The sequence below is a fragment of the Bubalus bubalis genome, chromosome 5 (genome assembly GCF_019923935.1).
Source record: "Bubalus bubalis isolate 160015118507 breed Murrah chromosome 5, NDDB_SH_1, whole genome shotgun sequence".
Lineage (NCBI taxonomy): Eukaryota > Metazoa > Chordata > Mammalia > Artiodactyla > Bovidae > Bubalus > Bubalus bubalis.
Window position 1 is genome coordinate 113,601,182 of NC_059161.1, and position 22,886 is coordinate 113,624,067.

At 42.8% G+C, this 22,886-nt stretch overlaps 1 long non-coding RNA gene across 3 annotated transcripts in view; it reads left to right on the forward strand.

Moving 5' to 3' along the window:
• The window catches only part of LOC123333797, a 57,973-nt gene that overhangs the window by 11,991 nt on the left and 23,096 nt on the right, over positions 1-22,886 (forward strand). For all 3 annotated transcript variants that reach the window (XR_006551367.2, XR_006551368.2, XR_006641129.1), the window contains exon 2: positions 2,236-2,405. This is a non-coding gene — a long non-coding RNA (uncharacterized LOC123333797). The remainder of the gene's footprint in view (positions 1-2,235; positions 2,406-22,886) is intronic.

Sequence of the window (22,886 nt, forward strand, 5' to 3'; positions counted from 1 at the left end):
TCTCACATTCATACATGACCACCGGAAAAACCATAGCTTTGACTACACAGACCTTTGTTGACAAAGTAATATCTCTGCTTTTCAATATACTATATAGGTTGGTCATAACTTTCCTTCCAAGGAGCAAGCATCTTCCAACTTCATGGGTGCAATCACCATCTGCAGTGATTTTGGAGCCCCAAAAAATAAAGTCAGCCACTGTTTCCCCATCTATTTTCCAAGAAGTGATGGGACCAGATGCCATGATCTTCGTTTTCTGAATGTGGAGCTTTAACCCACTTTTTCACTCTCCTCTTTCACTTTCATCCAGAGGTTTTTTAGTTCCTCTTCACTTTCTGCCATAAAGGTGATGTTATCTGCATATCTGAGGTTATTGATATTTCTCCCTGCTATCTTGATTCCAGCTTGTGCTTCCTCCAGCCCAGCGTTTCTCATGATGTACTCTGCATAGAAGTTAAATAAGCAGGGTGACAATATACAGCCTTGACGAACTCCTTTTCCTATTTGGAACCAGTCTGTTTTTCCATGTCCAGTTCTAACTGTTGCTTCCTGACTACTCAGCAAAATAAAAATGGGAAATTTTTAAAAATAGAAGACTTCATCAAGAAACTTAGTTTGATGAGAATTTTTAAAAATCACGTAGAGTAGAATTACTCATTTAATTTTGCTTTACCATGAATTTAACAGTTAGATCAAGCCAATTAAAGTAGCTACAGGATAAATATGTTTTTTTTTTAAACAAATTGCTTCTGTCAGTGCTCTCTGACAAAACATTTTATTTTCATTATTTTTGATGCCTACATACTGATTTCATTTCACAAAGCCCTATAAGTAGAAGTCACTTAGCAATCTTCTTGTTTCATGTTGACATTTGTATCTATTAAAGTGTAAGGCAGTATACTTGATTTAAAAGAGTTATCTTGAGCCTCCAAAAGCATTACTCAAAAGGCACAATGATTTTTATTATGGTCCATGGACTGGTATGTGCAAATCTACTAAATCAGAAGCTCTGGAACGGCAGCTGACAATTTAAGTCAATACGCCCTCCAGGTGGTTCTGAAGAACAGAAGCATATCAAAGTTTGAGAACTATTGCTCCAGAAGTCCCGGTGAGACACACATTTTACCAAACCTGAGTTATAAGAATTAGTATCATTATAAGTTATAGTAAAATTTTAGTTCCTTTGGTTAGAGAACAATACCAAAGGAGTTCACTCTGCAAATATATCTACCTAGGCTTTCACATATGAAATATATACCTAGGTTTTCATATATGAAATATATACTAAATACTACTCAGCTATAAAAAAAAATTAAAATAATGGCATTTTAAACAATATAATCCTAGAGATTATCATAAAAAGTAATGTAAGTCAGAAGGACAAAGAGAAATAATACCATATGTTATCACTTATATTGAAACCTAAAATAAGACAGTAATGAACTTAATGAAGCAGACTCACAGATATAGGTAACTAGTACTTACCAGTAGGGAGAGAGAGGTAGGAGAGGCAAGATAGGTGCAGGGGATTAACAGATGGAAACTACTATGTATAAAAAAGCTATAAGGATATATTATACAGCACAAGGAAATATCACCTTTATTTGTAATACCTTTAAATAGAGAATAATCCATAAAAATATGGAATCACTATGTTGTAGAACTAAAACTAGTATAGTATTTTAAATAAACTGCACTTTAACTTAAAATTGTTGATGGCTATCTACAAAAACAATAAAGTAATCAAAAAGAAAAAAATAGCAAAATGGGAAATTTTTAAAAATAAAAGATTTCATCAAGAAACTAATTTTGATGAGAAGAATCACATACAGTAGCTTTACTTTTTTAATTTTTGCTTTTCAAGAATTTAATAGTCAAGTCAAGCCAATTAATCTAACTCACACTAAACCTCACCAGGCAAAGGGCACTAAGGACATTTTGTCATCTTTTCCAAGTCACCTCTAGTTGACAAAGTTCTTGACCTCTAACCTTTCTTGTCATGAATTGTAGCTATTTCACAAACAAATATTGTTCTGGTGGCCATATCATGTGGTCCAAAAGGTCCTAAGACCACATTACCAAGGGCTTTCTTTTTAAATAAGCAACTTTAAAAAAGTCTTGCTGTCTTTCATTTTGTCAATGTTAAATTCTCATTGGAGAGGAACTCACTTGTGAAGTTTTTAGCCCCAAAGCCTCCTAATCTCATCTGAAAGTGTGCCTGTCTTGCCTTACTAGGAATCTGGGAACTGCAAAGTGAGGAGATTATCCTGTTGAAGGAGCTGGGAAGTGGTCAGTTTGGAGCAGTCCATCTGGGCAAGTGGAAGGGGCAAGATGATGTTGCTGTGAAGGTGATCAAGGAGCTCCATGTTAGAAGATCAATTCTTTCCAGAGGTCCAGACCATGAGGTAAGATTCTTCTAGGGAATCGTGATTTAGCCCTCACCATGAGGGGACATTCATGCCAACAGTTCTGTCCCTAACATTTGTAAGGCCTGAATCAAGAGTCCACAAATCACAGAATATACAATGGAGGGGCGGTCCCAAGATGGCAGAGGAATAGGACAGGGAGACCACTATTTCCCCCACAAGTTCATCAAACATTATTTGAATGCTGAGCAACTTCCACAAAACAACTTCTGAACGCTGGCGGAGGACACCAGGCACCCAGAAAGGCAGCCCATTCTCTTTGAAAGGAGGTACAACAAAATATAAAAAACAAAAAGAGAGACAAAAGAGTTAGGGATAGAGACCTGTCCTGGGGAGGGAGTCATGAAGGAGGAGAACTTTCCAAACAGCAGAAAGTCCCCTCATGAACAGGTCTGTGGGGAGTTTTGGAATCTCAGAGGGCAACATAACTGAGAGAAAAAAAAAACAAAAACCACAGAACATGAGCCTAACTGCAACTCCCAGCGGAGAAGTAGCCCAGACACGCATTGGCCACCAGCGAGAGCCGGGGGCTGGACAGGGAGGCATGGGCTGCATGCTTAGGGAAAGGACTGCGCCCGAATGCCCTGACGACAATCTGAGGGAGCTAATGTGAGATAGCAACCTAAACTGTGGGATAGCCAGAAAGGAAAAACAAAGAGAGAAATTTCCCGCGAAAGGCTCTAACCCCAAACCTGGCCCACTCACGGAACAAAGGATTGAGCAAATACCAAAGGAGAGCTAGCTGGCTGCATACAGGGCCCTTCCCCCTGCCGAAGGGTGAGAGGCAGGTGAACAACAGCCAGAGCCGAAGGCAAGGGGCAATCTCAGCCCCAGAGCCCAGCATCCTCCACCAAACTGTGAGTAGGCTCCCAGTTGCTAACCACGTCTTCCTGGGATCCTGGACGGTTGACATCTGCCAGGAGGGTTGCAGCCTGAGATCAGCACCCTAGAGGAGTCATGTGGCACACCCACACCCAGGAAACTGAGCGGCTGGGACCCGGGAGATTATTAAGATGCCCAGCCCACCTGGGACACTGTGCTCGCCAAGCACCTGGTCACCTGAGCTGCTCAGACCTGGGAAGGGCACAAAACGCATGCCCAACCCAGTCGGTGCCTTTGTGGAGTACCCGAGAACCAGAACCCAAGCAACTTAGCCCTGGGAAGTGCACGAAACTCAGGGCCCCCTTTGGACAGCTCCCCTGCAGGGCAACCTGGAGCCTGAGCAGTGTAGACCTGGAAAGCACACACGCCGTGAGCGGGGGAAAACCCAGTGTGGTCCATACATTGCGAGCACTCCCTACAGATGCCAATGATATTTGTTTGCAGTGTTCCTCCCTCCTCACAACACAACTGAACAAGTGAGCCTAAATAAGTGATCACCTTTGCCCTCTGGTGTCAGGGCGGAAATTAGAGACTGAAGAGACTTGCAAATAGAGGAAGCCAAAATAAAGAAGAGGGAACCACTCTGGAAGTGACAGGTGCAACAGATTAAAACTCTGTGGTTAACGTTGACTAAGCATTAGAAGGGGCCTATAGACCTTGAGAAGAAGTACAAGCTGGAACAAGGAATTATCTGAAACTGAACTGACCCCACACTGCCCAGAACAGCTCCCAGAGAAATTCCTAGATATATTTTTACTATTATAATTTTTAAATTAAAAAAATTTTTTAAGTTATTACTCATCTAATTTTCATTTTTATAACCTATTACCTTGCAAAAAAACCCCTATTTTTAAAGCAAATTTCATATATATATATATTTTATAATTTTTGTGATTGATTTTGTATTGTATTTTTAATATTGCATTTTTGAGAGTCTAACCTCTACTCTAGATTTTTAATCTTTGCTTTTTGGTATTTGTTATCAATTTTGTACCTTTAAGAATCTAATCTTCAGTATCCATTTTCACTTAGGGGTGTGATTACTGGCTTGATTGCTCTCTCCCCTTTTGACTCTCCCTTTTCTCCCCCAGGTCACCTCTATCTCTTCCCTCCCCTTCTCTTCTCTACTTAACTCTGTGAATCTCTCTGGGTGTTCTGGGCTGTGGAGAACGTTTAAGGAACTGATTACTGGCTAGATTGGTCTCGCCCCTTTTGATTCCCCCTCTTCTCCTCCTGGTCACCTCTATCTCCCTCCTCCCTCTTCTCTTCTCTATATAACTCCATGAGCCTCTTTACCCATTCCAGACTGTGGAGAGCACATAGGGAATTGATTACTGGCTAGATTGGTCTTTTCCCTTTTGACTCCCCCTCTTCTCCTCCTGGTCACCTCTCTCTCTCTCCTCCCTCTTCTCTTCTCTATGTAACTCTGTGAACCTCTCTGGGTATCCCTCACTGTGGAGAATATTTTCACCATTAACCTAGATGTTTTATTATCTGTGCTGGATGGATGGAGAAGTCTTGGGGCTACTGTAAGAATAAGACTGAAAACCAGAGGCAGGAGGCTTAAATTCAAAACTTGAGAACACCAGTGAACTTCTGATTCCAGAAAACATTAATAGACAATAGCTCATCCAAAAATCTCTGTACTTACACTGAAACCAAACTCCACCCAAGAGCCAACAAATTCCAGAGCAAGACATACCACACTAATTCTCTAGCAATGCAGGAACACAGCCCTGAGCATTAAAATACAGGCTTCCCAAAGCCATGCCAAACCCATAGACACCCCAAAACTCAATACTGGACACTTCATTGCCCTCCAGAGAGAAGAGATCCAGCTCCACCCAACATAGCACAGATGCAAGCTCCCCTAACCAGGAAACTTTTACAAGCCACTAGTCCAACCCCACCCATAGGAAGCAAGCTCCACAATAAAGAGGAACCACGAACTTCCAGCCTACAGAAAGGCCACGCCAAACACAGCAATCTACACAAAATGAAAAGGCAGAGTAATATTCAGCAGGTAAAGGAACATGATAAATGTCCACCAAGTCAAACAAAAGAGGAGGAGATAGGGAGTCTACCTGAAAAAGAGTTCAGAAAAATGATAGTAAAGATGATCCAAAATCTTGAAAGCAAAATGGAGTTACAGATAAATAGACTAGAGACAAGGATTAAGAAGATGCAAGAAGTGTTTAACAAGGACCTAGAAGTAAAGAGTCAATCAATAATGCATAATGCAATAACTGAGATCAAAAGCACTCTGGAGGGAATCAACAGTAGAATAACGGAGGCAGAAGATAGGATAAGTGAGGTGGAAGATAGAATGGAGGAAATAAATGAAGCAGAGAGGACAAAAGAATTAAAAGAAATGAGGACAACCTCAGAGACCTCTGGGAAAATGTTAAATGCCCCAACATTCAAATCACAGGAGTCCCAGAAGAAGAAGAAGACAAAGAGAAAGGGCATGAGAAAATACTTGAGGAGATAAAAGTTGAAAATTTCCCTAAAATGGGGAAGGAAATAGCCATCCAAGTCCAAGAAACCCAGAAAGTCCCAAACAGGATAAACCCAAGGCGAAACACCCCAAGACACATATTAATCAAATTAACAATGATCAAACACAAAGAGCAAATATTAAAAACAGCAAGGGAAAAGTAACAAATAGCGTACAAGGGGATCCCCATAAGGATAAGATCTGATTGTTCAGTAGAAACTTTTCAGGCCAAAAGGGAATGGCAGGACATACTTAAAGTGATGAAACAGAAAAACCTACAACCAAGATTACTATACCCAGCAAGGATCTCAATCAAATAGGAAGGAGAAATCAGAAGCTTTACAAACGAGCAAAAGCTGAGAGAATTCAGCACCACCAAACCAGCTCTTCAACAAATGCTAAAGGGTCTTCTTTAGACAGGAAACACATAAAAGGTTTATAAACTTGAACCCAAAAAAACAAAGTAAATGGCAATGGGATCATACTTATCAATAATTACCTTAAATGTAAATGGGTTGAATGCCCAACCACAAGACAAAGACTGCTGAATGGATACAAAAATAAGACCCCTATATATGCTGTCTACAAGAGACCCACCTCAAAACAAGGGACACATACAGACTGAAGGGCTGGAAAAGATATTTCATGCAAATGGAGACCAAAAGAAAGCAGGGGTAGCAATACTCATATCAGATAAAATAGACTTTGAAATAAAGGCTGTGAAAAGAGTCAAAAAAGGATACTACATAATGAGCAAAGGATCAATCCAAGAAGATATAACAATTATAAATATATATGCACCCAACATAGGAGCACCACAATATGTAAAGCAAATGCTAACAAGTATGAAAAGGGAAATTAACAGTAACACAATAATAGTGGAAGATTTTACTACCCCACTCACACCTATGGATAGATCAACCAAACAGAAAATTAGCAAGGAAACACAAACTTTAAATGATACAATGGACTAGATAGACCTAACTGATATCGATAGGAGTGACTTTGAGGAGATACCCCACAACCAAGGGCAAGGAAGAAGCCCCAGCAGGACAGTAGGAGGGGCAAGATCACATTTAGAATCAAACCCCATACCTGCCAGAGATGCTCAGAGGGCTCAAGCATACCTTGTGCACACCAGGACCTAAAGACCCCACAGAGACTGAGACAGAAATGTGTGGGTGTTTCCTGAGGAGGTATGGGTCAGCAGTGGACTTCTGCAGGGGCAGGGGCTCTGGGTGCAGCAGACCTGGGTAAGGCATAAGCCCTCTTGGAGGAGGTTGCCATTAACCCCACCATAGAGCTGCCAGAACTTACACAGGACTGGGGAAACAGACTCTTGGAAGGCACAAACAGAACCTTGTGCACACCAGGACCCAGGAGAGGGGAGTGGTGATCTCACAAGAAACTGACCCAGACTTGCTCAGTAGTGTCCAGGAGACTCTGGTGGAGGCATGGGTCAGAGGTGGCCTGCTACAGGGTTGGGGGCACTGAGTGTAGCAGTGCAGGCTTGGGACCTTTTGAAGGAGGTCACCATTATCTGCTTACCTCCACCATAGTGTGGCCCCAGGTAAATAGCAGGGAGGGAACACAGTTCCACCTATCAACAGAAAATTGGATGAAAGATTCATGGCCCCACCCATCAGAACAAGACCCAGTTTCCCCCTCAGTCAGTATATCCCATCAGGAAGCTTCCATAAGCCTCTTATCTTTCTCCATCAGAGGGCAGACAGACTGAAAACCACAATCACAGAAAACTAACCAATCTAATCACATGGACCATAGCCTTGTCTAACTCAATGAAACCATGAGCCATGGTGAGTAGGGCCACACAAGACAGATGGGTCATGGAGGAGAGTTCTGACAAAATGTGGTCCACTGGAGAAGGCAATGGCAAACCACTTCAGTATTCTTGCCTTGAGAACCTCATGAACAGTATGAAAAGGCAAAAAGATAGGACACTGAAAGATGAACTGCCCAGGTCGGTAGGTGCCCAGTATGCAACTGGAGATCAGTGGAGAAACAATGCCAGAAAGAATGAGGAGATGGAGCCAAAGCAAAAACAACACCCAGTTGTGGATGTAACTGTGATGAAAGTAAAGTCTGATGCTGTAAAGAGTAATATTTCATAGGAACCTGGAATGTTAGGTCCATGAGTCAAGGCAAATTGGAAGTGGTCAAATAGGAGATGGAAAGAGTGAATGTCGACATTTTAGAAATCAACAAACCAAAATGGACTGGAATGGGTGAATTTAACTCAGATGACCATTATATCTACTACTTTGGGCAAGAATCCCTTAGAAGAAATGTGGCAGCCATCAGAGTCAGCAAAAGAGTCTGAAATGCAGTACTTGGTTGCAACCTCAAAAATGATAGAAAGATCTCTGTGCGTTTCCAAAGCAAATCAATCAATATCATGGTAATCCAAGTCTATGCCCTGACCAGTAATGCTGAAGAAGCTGAAGTTGAATGGTTCTATGAAGACCTACAAGACCTTCTAGAACTAACACCCAAAAAAGATGTCCTTTTCATTATAGGGGACTGGAATGCAAAAGTAGGAAGTCAATAAATAACTTGGAGTTCTAAGAGGCAAATTTGGCCTTGGAGTACAAAATGAAGCAGGGCAAAGGCTAACAGAGTTTTGCCAAGAGGACACATTGGTTGTAGCAAACAAACACCTTCTTCCAACAACACAAGAAAGACTCTACATGTGGATATCATCAGATGGTCAACACTGAAATCAGATGGATTATATTCTTTGCAGCCAAAGGTGGAGAAGCTATATATAGTCAGCAAAAATAAGACCGGGAGCTGACTATGGGTCAGATCATGAACTCCTTATTGCCAATTTACACTTAAATTGAAGAAAGTAGGGAAAACAACTAGACCATTTGGGTATGACCTAAATCAAATCCCTAACGATTATACAGTGGAAGTGAGAAATAGATTTAAGGGACTAGATCTGATGACAGAGTGCCTGATGAACTATGAATGGAGGTTCGTGACATTATACAGGAGACAGGGGTCAAGACCATTACCAAGAAAAAGAAATGCAACAAAGCAAAATGGCTGTCTGGGGAGGCCTTACAAATAGCTGTGAAAAGCAGAGAAGGGAAAAGCAAAGGAGAAAAGGAAAGATATACCCATTTGAATACAGAGTTCCAAAGAAGAGCAAGGAGAGATAAGAAAGCCTTTCTTAGTGATCAGGGCAAAGAAACAGAGGGAAACAATAGAATGGGAAAGACTAGAGATCTCTTCAAGAAAATTAGAGATACCAAGGGAACATTTCGTGCAAAGATGGAGACAATAAACGACAGAAATGGTATGGACCTAACAGAAGCGGAAGATATGAGAAGAGGTGGCAGGAATACACAGAAAAACTGTACAAAAAAGATCTTCACAACCCAGATAATCATGATGGTGTGAGTACTCACCTAGAGCGAGACATCCTGAAATGCGAAGTCAGTGGGCCTTAGGAAGCATCACTATGAACAAAGCTAGTGGAGGTGATGGAATTAAAGTTGAGCTATTTCAAACCCTGAAAGATGATGCTGTGAAAGTGCTGCACTCAATATGCCAGCAAATTTGGAAAACTCAGCAGTAGCCACAGGACTGGAAAAGGTCAGTTTTCATTCCAATCCCAAAGAAAGGCAATGCCAAAGAATGCTCAAACTACCACACAATTGCACTCATCTCACACGCTAGTAAAGTAATGCTCAATATTCTCCAAGCCAGGCTTCAGCAATATGTGAATCGTGAACTTCCAGATGTTCAAGCCGGTTTTAGAAAAGGCAGAGGAACCAAAGATCAAATTGCCAACATCTGCTGGATCATGGAAAAAGCAAGAGAGTTCCAGAAAAACATCTATTTCTGCTTTATTGACTATGCCAAAGCCTTTGTGCGGATCACAATAAACTGTGGAAAATTCTGAAAGAGATGGGAATACCAGACCACCTGACCTGCCTCTTGAGAAATCTGTATGCAGGTCAGGAAGCAACAGTTAGAACTGGACATGGAACAACAGACTGGTTCCAAATAGGAAAAGGATTATGTCAAGGCTGTATATTGTCACCCTGCTTATTTAACTTCTATGCAGAGTACATCATGAGAATCGCTGGGCTGGAAGAAGCACAAGCTGGAATCAAGATTGCCGGGAGAAATATCAATCACCTCAGATATGCAGATGATACCACCCTTATGGCAGAAAGTGTAGAAGAACTAAAGAGCCTCTTGATGAAAGTGAAAGAGGAGAACGAAAAAGTTGGCTTAAAGCTCAACATTCAGAAAACTAAGATCATGGCATCTGGTCCCATCACTTCATGGCAAATAGATGGGGAAACAGTGGAAACAGTGTCAGACTTTATTTTTCTGGGCTCCAAAATCACTGCAGATGGTGACTGCAGCCATGAAATTAAAAGACGCTTACTCCTTGGAAGGAAAATTATGACCAACCTAGACAGCATATTAAAAAGCAGAAACATTACTTTGACAACAAAGGTTCATCTAGTCAAGGCTATGGTTTTTCCAGTAGTCATGTATGGATGGGAGAGTTGGACTATAAAGAAAGCTGAGCGCTGAAGAATTGATGCATTCGAACTGTGGTGTTGGAGAAGACTCTTGAGAGTCCCTTGGACTGCAAGGAGATCCACCAGTCAATCATAAAGGAAATCATTCCTGAATAGTCATTGGAAGGAGTGATGCTGATGCTGAAACTCCAATACTTTGGCCACCTGATGCGAAGAACTGACTCATTTGAAAAGACTCTTATGCTGGGCAAGATTGAAGGTGGGAGGCGAAGGGGATGACAGAGGATGAGCTGGTTGGATGGGACCGACTCGATAGACATGAGTTTGAGCTAGCTCCGGGAGTTGGCGATGGACAGGGAGGCCTGGCACGCTGCAGTCCATGGAGTCACAAAGAGTCAGACGCGGCTGAGCGACTGAACCGAACTGAGCAGAATCGCATGTCAGTGCTATATTGGAGTAGAGCTGATTTGCAGGTTTTTTGCTTGTCTTAGTATACTGCTGCCTGGTTCAGTTATGACATGTACATACAGCATATCTCTTTTTTGGGATTCTTTTACCGTGGAGATATTGCAGAATGGCAAGCAGAGTTCCCCATGCTGAACATCAGGTCCTTGTGGAGTATCTATTAGAGACACAGATATCTGTGACTATGTTAAAGATACAGGTTTCTGTGTATATATTAGACATACAGATTTTGTTTATATGGGGAAGGAAGGAGCCGAGGAAGAAGATAATCATTGCAGATTAATTATTGCAGATATAGATTTCTGTGTATGTTTCAGAGATCCTGAGATTTCTGTATTTGTGGGAGGAAGGAAGCAAGGAAAGAAGAAAGGAGGTAATCCTTTTGGATTATCTATTTTAGATACAGGTTTCTGTGTATATGTTAGTCCCGACCTCTTAGTTCATCCATGCTTTTTCAATTTTTTTGGAGCCCTCTGTTTGTGTTTGAATTCTCAGAGTCTCTTTTTGTGTTATAAGTTAGTTATTCTGTATTTCCTTTTTCATTTTGCCTAGAGTTTACATCATAGGCTATTTTCTTCCTCTGTCTGCCTGACTTAACTTAGTGTATGTTCCTCCATGGTCCATCCTTGTGGTGACCAGTGGAATAATTTCATAATTTCCATGGAGGTTTTTCATGGCTGAGTAATGGTCCATTGTATATATGTACCACATCTTCTTTAAGCTTTAATGTCTCAGTGGACATTTTCCTGGACCTGTGCCTTGGCTGCTGTAAGTCATGTTGCAGGGAATGTTGGGGTGCATGTGTATTTTTGAATGATGATTTCCCTGGGATATAGGCCCACGTGTGGGAATGCCAGATCCTCAGATTAGCTCTCTAGAAAGTTTTTTTTTTTTTCTGGCATGGGGAGGCTGTCCTTTCTAGTGGCCATTGCCAATGTCCATTCTCTCTCCTCCTGGCTCGCTCCTGGTTCTCTCTCCTGGCTCTCTCTCTCCTGGTTCTCACTCCTCCTGGCTCGCTCCTGCATTATCGTTTCTGACATGTGAGAATGGCCATTCTGAGTGGCGGGATTTGATTTGTCCTTTTCGTTTTTTCATCCTCCTGTAATGATTAGGGATGTTGAGAATCTTATCTTGTTACAGGGTGAGAGTTTCTTTTCCCTTTATTCTTTTCCTTAAAGGGTGTGAGGAAAATTTACCTGTTACAATTGACTTCTTGAAAATTGGGTTTGTTTGGAAATTTTCTGCAATACTAGCCCCAGATGCTTTTCTGAGGGCAACTGTTATTAATAGCCCCAGGGGCCTTGTGAATTGGAGCTGCCACTAAGCACCAGTTTGATCCCTGGGTCAGGAAGATGCCCTGGAGAAGGGAATGGCAACCCATTCCAGTATTCTTGCCTGTAGAATTCCATGGACAGAGGCGTCTGGAAGGCTACAGCCCATGGGATCACAAAGAGTGGGACAGGTCTGAGTGAGAGTCACTCACTCAGCACCAGTGGTCAGTTGTAGTTACAGAAAATGTCCACAAGGTGGCAGCACTTTTCAATACTCATTTCTGGTTTCTAGGGCAGCTGGATCCTTAGGGAAAGGCAGCATCCTTGGCTATGAATTCAAGTGGAATGTGCCTGAGCAAACACCCCAAGGCTTGTGTTTTACTACTTCTACCGCCTAAAGCTTCACTCTTCACCACCCGGCCCATAGAACCCTGCTGCGTTGCTTCGGTGGCTGCACTCTCAGGAAAAATAATTGAGCAGGGGACCCCAGCACCAAGAAATCTGGAGTCTAGGCAACTTTTCCAAGGCTCTAGGGCAGAGGGTCGGGCAACCATCCTTAGGTTTAACTAGGGACTCTAGTCCCAGCCAGAACAAACCAGACAGTACAGGTCAAAGAGAGGGCTCATTTAAGGACACCCTACTTGGCTTTTCCACCCCACTCCAGGCCAGTCATGGGATCCAAGGCTGCTCAGACTCCAGGAAAGGGATAGCAGGCCAAGTCAGGGAGGTGGGAGGAAATTAACTAGGCTTTGATTTTCTTTCCTTTTCTTGAATCTAATTCCAGTGCTATATGGGAATATAGTTGATTCGCCTTTTCTGCTTGTCAGTATGCAGCCACCTGATTCAGTTATGACGTATGTTTATGTACAGCATATCTGTCCTCTTTATTGATTCTTTTGCCCTAGAGATTATTGCAGAATTTCGAGCAAAGTTCCCTGTGCTGAATATCAGGTGTTTGTGCCGTATCTGTTAGATATACAGACTTCTATGTAAATGTGGAAGGAATGAAGGAAGGAGATAATCCTTGTGGATTATCTATTACAGATACAGCTTTTTGGGTACATATTAGTATTGACCTACTAATTCATCCCTAACTTTTCCTTTTTTTGGAATTCTTTGTGTTTAAATTCTAAGAGTCTCTATTTGTGCTGTAAACTACTTGCCCTGTAATCTCTTTTTAAAATTTTTGCCTCGAAGGGACATCATCTGCCACTTTCTTCCTCTGTTGCTGACTTCACTTAGCGTTTGATCCTCCAGAGTCCGTCAGTGTGGAGACCGTTGGTGTAATTTCATAATTCCAGTGGCAGTTTTTCATGTCTGAGTAACACCCTGTTATACTTTAAGATTTAATCTGCTGATGGACCATTTCTTGGGTCTGTGTTGTGGCTATTGGAAGCAGTACTGCCGTGAACGTTGGAGCGCGTGTGTCATTTTGAATGATGTTTTTCATAATATAGGACTAGGCTTGGTTACTCAATCCTAGGCTTAGGTCTCGTGAAACTTTTTGTTCCGGCCAGTGGACGCTGCTCTTTCTAAGAGTGATTGCCAGTGTACCTTCCCACAGAACATGTAAGGGGAGGGCGGAGGGTCCATCTTCTCCTGCTCTCGCCCCCATTTACTGTTGGCAGACTGTCAGGATGACCATTTTGTCAGATGGAATTTGATGTCTTGTTGTTTTTTGATTGGCATTCCTCCTGTAATAATTGGGGATGCTGAGCATCTTGTCCTGTGGCCATTTGGGTTTCTTTTTCCCCTAAAGGGTGTGAGGAAAATGTACCTGTTTCAGTTGACTTCTTGAAAGTCAGTTGTGCTTGAAATTTATTTCTACAAAACCCGCCACATGACCTTTCCCGACGGCAGCTTTCATTAACACCACCACAGACCTTGTGACTTGAAAGTGAAAGTTGCTCAGTCGTGTCTGACTCTTTGCGACCCCATGGACTATACAGTCCATGGAATTCTCCAGGCCATACTACTGGAGTGGGTAGCCTTTCCTTTCTCCAGGGGATCCTCCCAGCGCAGGGATCGAGCCCAGCTCTCCCACATTGCAGGCGAATTCTTTACCAGCTGAGCCACAAGGGAAGGTGCCAGTATTAAGTGCCAGTGGTCAAGTTGTAGTTACAGGAAATGTCCACAGGGCGGCAGCACTTCTTCGTGCTGATCTCTGGTTCCACCTGTCACCAGAGCCTTAGGGAAAGTCAGCTTCCTGCGCTGTAAATTAGAGTGGAATGTGCCTGAGCGAACACCCAAGGGCTTGTGTCTCACTACTTCTTCCCCCTGAAGCTTCACCTCTGTCCTCCACACTCATCCGTACCAGGGGCACCACTCCTGCTGAAGTGCCTATGAAGCTGCACGGTCAGGAAGGAAGCTTTGGTCCGGGACCCCAGTACCAGCAGACCTGGATAGTTGGTGACTTTATCCTGGTCCTCGAGGCCAGAGGCTCGGGTCGCAATTGTTAGGGTGCATTAGGGATTCTGGTCCCAGCCAGGAACCAGACAGTACAAGTTTAAGAGGGGTTTCAATGTGGGGCACCCTTCTGGGCTGTGTCCACCCCACCCCAGTCCAGCCCTGGGGCTCAAGCCTATTTAGGTTCCAGGTATCTGATAGCATCTAAGTCAGGGAGATTGGAGAAAATAAACTAGGCATTACTTTTCTTTCCTTTTCTTTAATCTCACGCCAATGATCTGCTGAAGTATAGACATTTGCATTTTTGTGCTTGTCCTCAGTGTAAAACAGACTGATTCAGTTCTGACATTTACATGCATCATATTTGTACTTTTAAAAAATTCTTTTGCCATAGAGGTTATTGAACAAGGTGGAGTAATGTTTTCTGCTGAACATCATGTCTCTGTGGAGTAACTATCCAGTTCAGTTCGGTCGCTCAGTCGTGTCCGACTCTTTGCGACCCCATGGACTGCAGCACGCCAGGGTTTCCTGTCCATCACCAACTCCCGGAGCTTACTCAAACTCATGTCCATCGAGTTGGTGATGCCATCCAACCATCTCATCCTGTCTTTGCCTTCTCCTCTTGCCTTCAATCTTTCCCAGCATCAGGGTGTTTTCTAATGAGTCAGCTCTTTGCATCAGGTGGCCAAATATTGGAGCTTCAGTTTCAGCCTTCCCAATGAATATTTAGGATTGATTTCCTTTAGGATTGACTGGTTCCATCTCCTTGCAAAATTTTTCGTATATGTGCATGGAAGGAAGGAAGAAAGAAAGAAAGGAAATAGTCCTTGTGGATTACCTATTAGAGTGACAGATTTCCATGTATATATTAGAGATAAATATTTCAGTGTATATGTGCATGGAAGGCAGGAAGGAGGTCATCCTCGTGGATTATCTATTAAAGATGCAGATTTCTCTGTATGTGCTACTGTGCTTTTTTGCTTAGTCCTGTCTGACTCTGCAACACCATTACCTGTAGCCTGACAAGCTCCTCTGTTCATGGAATTTTCCAGGCAAGTATACTAGAGCGGTTTGCCATTTCCTACTCCAGAGAATCTTCCTGATCTTCCTGAACCCACATCTGTCCTTCTCTTGCATTGGCATACAGATTCTTTACCATTGAGCCACCTGGGAAGTCCTGTACTGACCTCCTAATTCCTCTCCAGTCCTTTCCTTTTTTTTTTATTTAGGAATTCTTGGTTTGTGTTTGAATCTCAGAGTCTCATTTTGTGTTTTAAATTACTTCCTCTGAATCTCTTTTTTTAATTTCCTAAAAGGGACACCATCTGCTGTTTTCTTCCTCTGTTGCTGAATTCACTTAGTGTATGATCCTCCAGGGTCCATCCTTGTGGTGACTAGTGGCTTAATTCCATAATTTCAGTGGCAGTTTTTCATGTGTGAGTAACAGCCTATTGTATATATGTACCAATTTCTTTAAGATTTAATCTGTTGGTGGACGTTTTCTTGAGTCTTTGTCTTGGTATTGGAAGTAACACAGCACTGAACATCAGAGTGCATAGGTCATTTTGAAAGATGGATTTTTGTAATTAAGACTGGTGTAGGTACTAAAATTCTAGGGTTAACTCTCTTAATTTTTTTGTTCAGGCCTGTGGAGGCAGTGCCTTCTATGGACCGCTACCAGTGTCCATTCCCAGAGAACGTGTAGAGGGGTTCCATTGTCTCCTGTCTCTCTCCTCCATTTAATGTTTGCAGATGGTCAGGATGGGCATTTTATCAGTTGGGGTTTGATTTCTTGTTGTCATTTTGATTGGCATTCTTCCTGTAACAGAGAGGCTGAGCATCTTTTCCTGTGGCAGGAAAATTTACATTCCAGTTGACTTCTGGAAAGTCAGTTGTGCTTGGATTTATTTCTTCAAAACCTGATACAGGACCTTCCCTGCGTGCAGCTCTCACTAACAGCCCCTTCAGTTCAGGTCAGTCGCTCAGTCGTGTCCGACTCTGTGCGACCCCATGAATCGCCGCACGCCAGGCCTCCCTGTCCATCACCATCTCCCAGAGTTCACCCAAACCCATGTCCATCGAGTCAGTGATGCCATCCAGCCATCTCATCCTCTGTCATCCCCTTCTCCTCCTGCCCCCAATCCCTCCCAGCATCAGAGTCTTTTCCAATGAGTCAACTCTTCGCATGAGGTGGCCAAAGTATTGGGGTTTCAGCTTTAGCATCATTCCTTCCAAAGAACACCCAGGTCTGATCTCCTTTAGAATGGACTGGTTGGATCTCCTTGCAGTCCAAGGGACTCACAAGAGTCTTCTCCACCACCACAGTTCAAAAGCATTAATTCTTCGGTGCTCAGCTTTCTTCACAGTCCAACTCTCACATCCATACATGACCACTGGAAAACCCATAGCCTGGACTAGACAGACCTTTGTTGGCAAAGTAATGTCTCTGCTTTTGAACATGCTATCTAGGTTGGTCATAACTTTCCTTCCAAGGAGTAAGCATCTTTTAATTTCATGGCTGCAGTCACCATCTACAGTGATTTTGGAGCCCCCAAAAATAAAGTCTGACACTGTTTCCACTGTTTCCCCATCTATTTGCCATGAAGTGATGGAACCAGATGCCATGATCTTCGTTTTCTGAATGTTGAGCTTTAAGCCAACTTTTTCACTCTCCTCTTTCACATTCATCAAGAGGCTTTTGAGTTCCTCTTCACTTTCTGCCATAAGGGTGGTGTCATCTGCATATCTGAGGTGATTGATATTTCTCCCGGCAATCTTGATTCCAGCTTGTGCTTCCTCCAGCCCAGCGTTTCTCATGATGTACTCTGCATAGAAGTTAAATAAGCAGGGTGACAATATACAGCCTTGACGTACTCCTTTTCCTATTTGGAACCAGTCTGTTGTTCCATGGCCTGTTCTAACTGTTGCTTCCTGACCTGCATATAGGTTTCTCAAGGCCTTGTGAACTGCAGGGGTCAGAAAACATGGGTGGTCACACTGTAGTTACATGAAATGTCCACAAGATGGACGCACTTCTGCATGCCCACCTATCGGTCCACCTGCAGTCAGAGCCTTAGGAAAAGTTGACTTCCTGGGCTGTGAATTAGGGTACAATGTGCCTGAGAAAATACCCAATGGCTTGTATCTTGCTACTTCTTCCCTTTGAAGCTTCACCCTCCCCTCTGGACTCATCTATACCTTTGGCACTATTCCGCACTGATGTGCCTAGGATGCTACATCTGAGGAAGGAGGCTTCAGCTGGGAACCCAGCACCAGGGAAGCTGGATACTTGTTGACTTTAGCCTGGTCCTTAAGTCCAGCGGGTCCAGCCACTATCATTGTGATGCCCTAGGGATTTACCATCTAGGACAAACCGGACAGTACAGTGAGAGGGGCTCAATGAGGGGCACCCTACTGGGTTCTATTTACCCCAACCCAGTCCAGCCCTGGGCCTCAAGCCTACTCAGATTCCAGGGATTATAGCATCCCAAGTCAGGGAGATCAGAGGGAATACACTATACATTACTTTTCTTTCCTTTTCTTGGCTTTAATCGCACGCCTATGCTATGCTGAGCTCTATGAAGTTTTGTTCTTGTACTAAGCATACAATAGATTACTTTCGGACACATACATACAATATATATGTACTTGCTTTTATTCTTTGGCCATAGAGGTTACTGAACAAGATGGAGTGAAGTTCTCTGCAGTGAACATCAGGTCCGTTTGGAGTAACTATTAGAGATACAGATTTTTTTGTATCCATGCCAGGAAGGAAGGAAGGAAGGGTACTCCTTATGGATGTATGTGCAAGGAAGAAAAGAAGGAAGGAAAGAAATATCCTCGTCAATTACCTAATACAGATACAGATTTCTGTGGGTATGTTAGAGCTAAAGATTTCAGTGCATATGTGGAAGGAAGAAAGGAGATAATCCTTCTGAACTATCTATTATGGTTACAAATCACCATTACTAGGTTAGTAGTGGTTCTTGATTCATCTCTGGACATTTCCTTTTTTTTTGTTGTTAATTCTTGGTTTGGGTTTGAATCAGAGTCTCATTTTGTGTTTGCAATTACTTCCCCTGTATCTATTTTAAATTTTGCCTACAAGGGAGATAATGGAATGTCTGGTCAATGAAGGGCACCTTGTCGGGCTGTATAGATCCCAATTTTGTCCATTCCTGGGATCCTATCCTGCTCAGGTCTCAGGAATCAAACACCAGCCCACATAATGAAGATCAGAGGGAATAAAGTGGGCATTACTTTCTTTTCCTTTTCCTATATGCAATCTCATGCCGGTGCTCTGTTTAATTATACTCAAGTTGAAGTTTTGTGTGTCTCCTCATTGTGCGATGGACCAGTTCAGTTAAGACATAGGCATACAGCATATTTGTAGCTTTTTATTCTATTGCCACAGAGATTATCGAACATGGTGGAGTATAATTCTTGTGCTGAGCATCACATCCTTTTTTATTAGGGAGTAACTGTTAGAGGTATAGATTTTTTATATAAGGACCGGGTATGAAGGAAGGAAATATTCCTTAGGATTATTTATTATAGTGAAAGATTTCTATGCATATTTAGAGATATATTTAAAGATAAATATTTCTGTGTATATGTGCATGGAAAAAGGATGGAAGGAAGGAAGGAAGCAAGGAAAGAAAGCAGGCGATAAGCCTTGTGGATTATCTGATACAGATTCCTGTGAGTATGGTTGAGAGAAAGATTTCAGTGCATCTGTGGAAGGAAGGAAGGAGATAATCCTTGTGAGTTATCTATTACAGATACAGATTTATGTGGCTATGTGAGAAGGCAATGGCACCCCACTCCAGTACTCTTGCCTGGGAAGTCCCATGGATGGAGGAGGCTGGTAGGCGGCAGTCCATGGGGTTGCACAGAGTTGGACATGACTGAGCGGCTTAACCTTCACTTTTCACTTTCATGCATTGGAGAAGGAAATGGCAACCCACTCCAGTGTTCTTGCCTGGAGAATCCCAGGGACGGGGGAGCCTGGTGGGCTGCTGTCTATGGGGTCGCACAGAGTCGGACATGACTGAAGTGACTTAGCAGTGAGTTCAGACATCCTAATACCTATTCCTTCACATTTTTTTTTTTTTTGAAATTATTTGTTTTTGTTTGAAAGCCAGTCTCTTTTTGTGTTGTAAATTATTTCCCCTGTATCTGTTTTTTCAATTTTGCTTTGAAGGGACATCATCTGCTTTTTTTTTTTTCTCTTCTCTGTTGCTGACTCCACTTAGAGTATGATCCTGGAAGGCCCACCCTTCTGGTTACCAGTGGCATAATAACTTCATTTCCATGGCAGTTGTCCATGTATGAGTAATAGCTCTTTGTGTCTATGTACCAAGTTCCTTTAAGAGTTCAATCAATCAACCATTTCTTGGACCTGCGTCTTAGCTATTGGAAGGAGCGATACAGTGAAGGTGGGGTGATGTGTCATTTTCAATAATGGTTTTTGTGATGTAGGCCCAGGCGTGGGCTTTAAAATCCTAGGCTAACGCTCCTGAAATTGCCCGTTCTGGCCCGTGGCAGCTGTCCATTCTAGGGACTGTTGCCAGTGTCCCTTCCCACGAACCGTGTGCGGGGGTTCCACCATCTGTCTGCTCTCTTCCCTATTTTCTGTTTGCAGACAGTCAGGATGGCTTTTCTGTCAGATGGGATTTGATCTTGTCGTTTTGATCGGCATTCCTCCTGTAATTAGGGACACTGAGCATCTTTTCTTGCTGCCTTTTTTGCATGATTTTTTTTCTTTTTCATTCCTTTAAGGGTGTGAGGAAAATTTACCTGTTTCACTTGGTCTCTTGAAAGTCTGTTGTATTTGGAATTTATTTCTGAAACACCACCGCCAAACTTAAGTGATGGAAGCTGTCCTTAGCATCCCCAAAGACCTTGTGAATTGGAGGTGCCAGTGAGCGCCGGTGGCCAAGTTGTAGTTACAGGAAATGTCCACAAGGTGGCAGCACTTCTTTATGCCCAGCTCTGGTTCCAGCTGATACCAGAGCCTAGATTTATGGGCTGTGATGTAGAATGGAATATGCCAGAGCAAACACCCAAGGGCTGGTGTCTCACCACTTCTTCCCCTGAAGCTTCAACCCTCCTCCCGATACTCAAGCTTCCTGGGCACTGCTCCCTGCTGTGGTTCCTAGGAGTGCACTGTCAGGAAGCAGGCTTCAGCTGGGACTCCAGGTCCAGGCGACCTGGTTCAGGGTGACTCTTCCCTGTCGTGCTCGTCAGAGAAATGGGCTATTGTGTCTTGTGTGTGCTGGGGATTCTGTTCCCAGCCAGGGAAAACCAGACGACCCTTTTCAGAGGGGACTCACTGAGGACACCCTGCATGTCTGTCGACTCCTGCCCAGTCAGTCCATCCCTGGAACTCAACCACACTCAGGTTCTAGCCATGGGATCACAGACCAAGTCAGGAAGGTTGGGGGATCAAAGTGGACATTCCTTTTCTTTCCTTTAACTTTATACCAATGCTATGTGGAAGCACAGTTGATGTGCAGCTTTGCGCTCATCCTCAGTGTACAATGCACTGATTCGTGTATGATATATACGCACACACAGCATGAGTGTGCTTGGGTTTGTTCTTTTGCATATTGAACAAGATGGAGTAAAGTGGTGTGGTGAAAATCAGGTCCCCGTGGAGTGACTGTTAGAGAAACGATATTTTGTCGATGTGCCAGGAACAAAGGAGGGATGTGGTCCTTGTGGAGTATATTTTACAGTGACAGAATTCCCCGTATAGGTTAGAGATAAGTGTTTCCGTGTACATGTGTATGAAAGGAAAGAAAGAAGGAAGGGAGGGAGGAGATAATCCTGTGAATTGCCTAATACAGTTACAGATTACTATGTATAAATTAGTACTGACTAGTGATTCATCTGGCCATTTCCTTGTTTTTTAATTCTTGATTTGGGTTTGATTCAGAGTCTCTTTTGGTGTTTTAACTTACATCCCCTGTATCTCTTTTAAATGTTGCTGAAAAGGCAGATAATGGAACGTCAGGTCAGTGAAGGACACGTTGTACAGTTGTGTAGACCCCAATCCTGTCCATCCCTGGGACCAACGCTACGCAGGTCCCAGGAATCAGACACATCTCAACCTAGGGAGGTCAGAGGGAATAAAGTAGGCATTACTTTCTTTTCCTCTTCCTGTTTGTCATTTCATGCGGATGCTATGTTGAAGTATAGTCGATTTGGAGTTTTGTGTGTCTCCTCATTGTACAATGGACTGGTTCAGTTGTGACATATGCATACAGCTTATTTATAGTTTTTTATTCTTTTGTCACGGGGTTATTGAACATGGCGGAGTAAAGTTCCTGTGCTGAACATCAGATCCCTGTGAAGTAACTATTAGAGGTACAGATATTTTATGTAAAGACAGGGTATGAAGGAAGGAGATAATCCTTGTGGATTCTGTATTCCACGGACCGCTTTCTATGCATATGTTAGAGATCAATATTTCTGTGTATAGGTGCATCAAAGAACGGATAGAAGAAGGAAGGAAGCAAGAAAGCAGGTGAAAATCCTTGTGGATTGTGATACAGAGTCCTGTGGATATGGCTGAGCTACAGATTTCAGATTTTCAGCTACAGATTTTGCATATTTGGAAGTAAGAATGGAGATAATCCTTATGAATTATGTATTACCGATACAGATTTCTGTGGATTTGTTAGTACCGACATCCTAATTCATACCTATGGGTTTCCTTTTTTCCTGGAATTATTTGTTTGTGTTTGAATGTCAGAGTCTCCTTTTGTGTTGTAAATTACTTCCCCTATACCTCTTTTTTCAATTTTGCCTTGAAGGGACAACAGCTCCTATTTTTTCCTTCCTCTGTTCCCAACTCCATTTAATGTATGTTCCTCCAAGGTCCATCCTTGTGGCGACCAGTGGCATGATATCTTAATTTCAGTGGCAGTTTTCCATGTATGAGTAATTGCTCTTTGCATATATATACCAAATTCCTTTAAGAGTACAACTGTTGATCAGCCATTTCTTGCATCTGTGTCTTAGCTATTGGAAGTAGCAGTACAGTGAAGGTTGGGGTGTTGTGTCATTTTCAGTGATGGTTTTTGGTGACAGAGGCCCAAGGGTGGGCTTTGCAAGCCAAGGCTAGCTGTCCTGAAATTTTCCGTTCTGGCCTGTGGTGGCCATCTGTTCTAATGGCTGTTGCCAATGTCCACTCCCCTGAAATGTGTAGTGGGTTTTCATCATCTCTCTGTGCGCTTCCGTATTGATTGTTTGCAGACAGACAGGATGGCTTTTTGTCAGATGGGATCTGATTTCTTCTTGTCATTTTGATCGGCATTCCCCCTGTGATAATTAGAGACACTGAGCGTCTTTTCCTGCTGCCTTTTTTTGAGCGTGATTTTCTGGAAAATTTACCCGTTTCAATTGG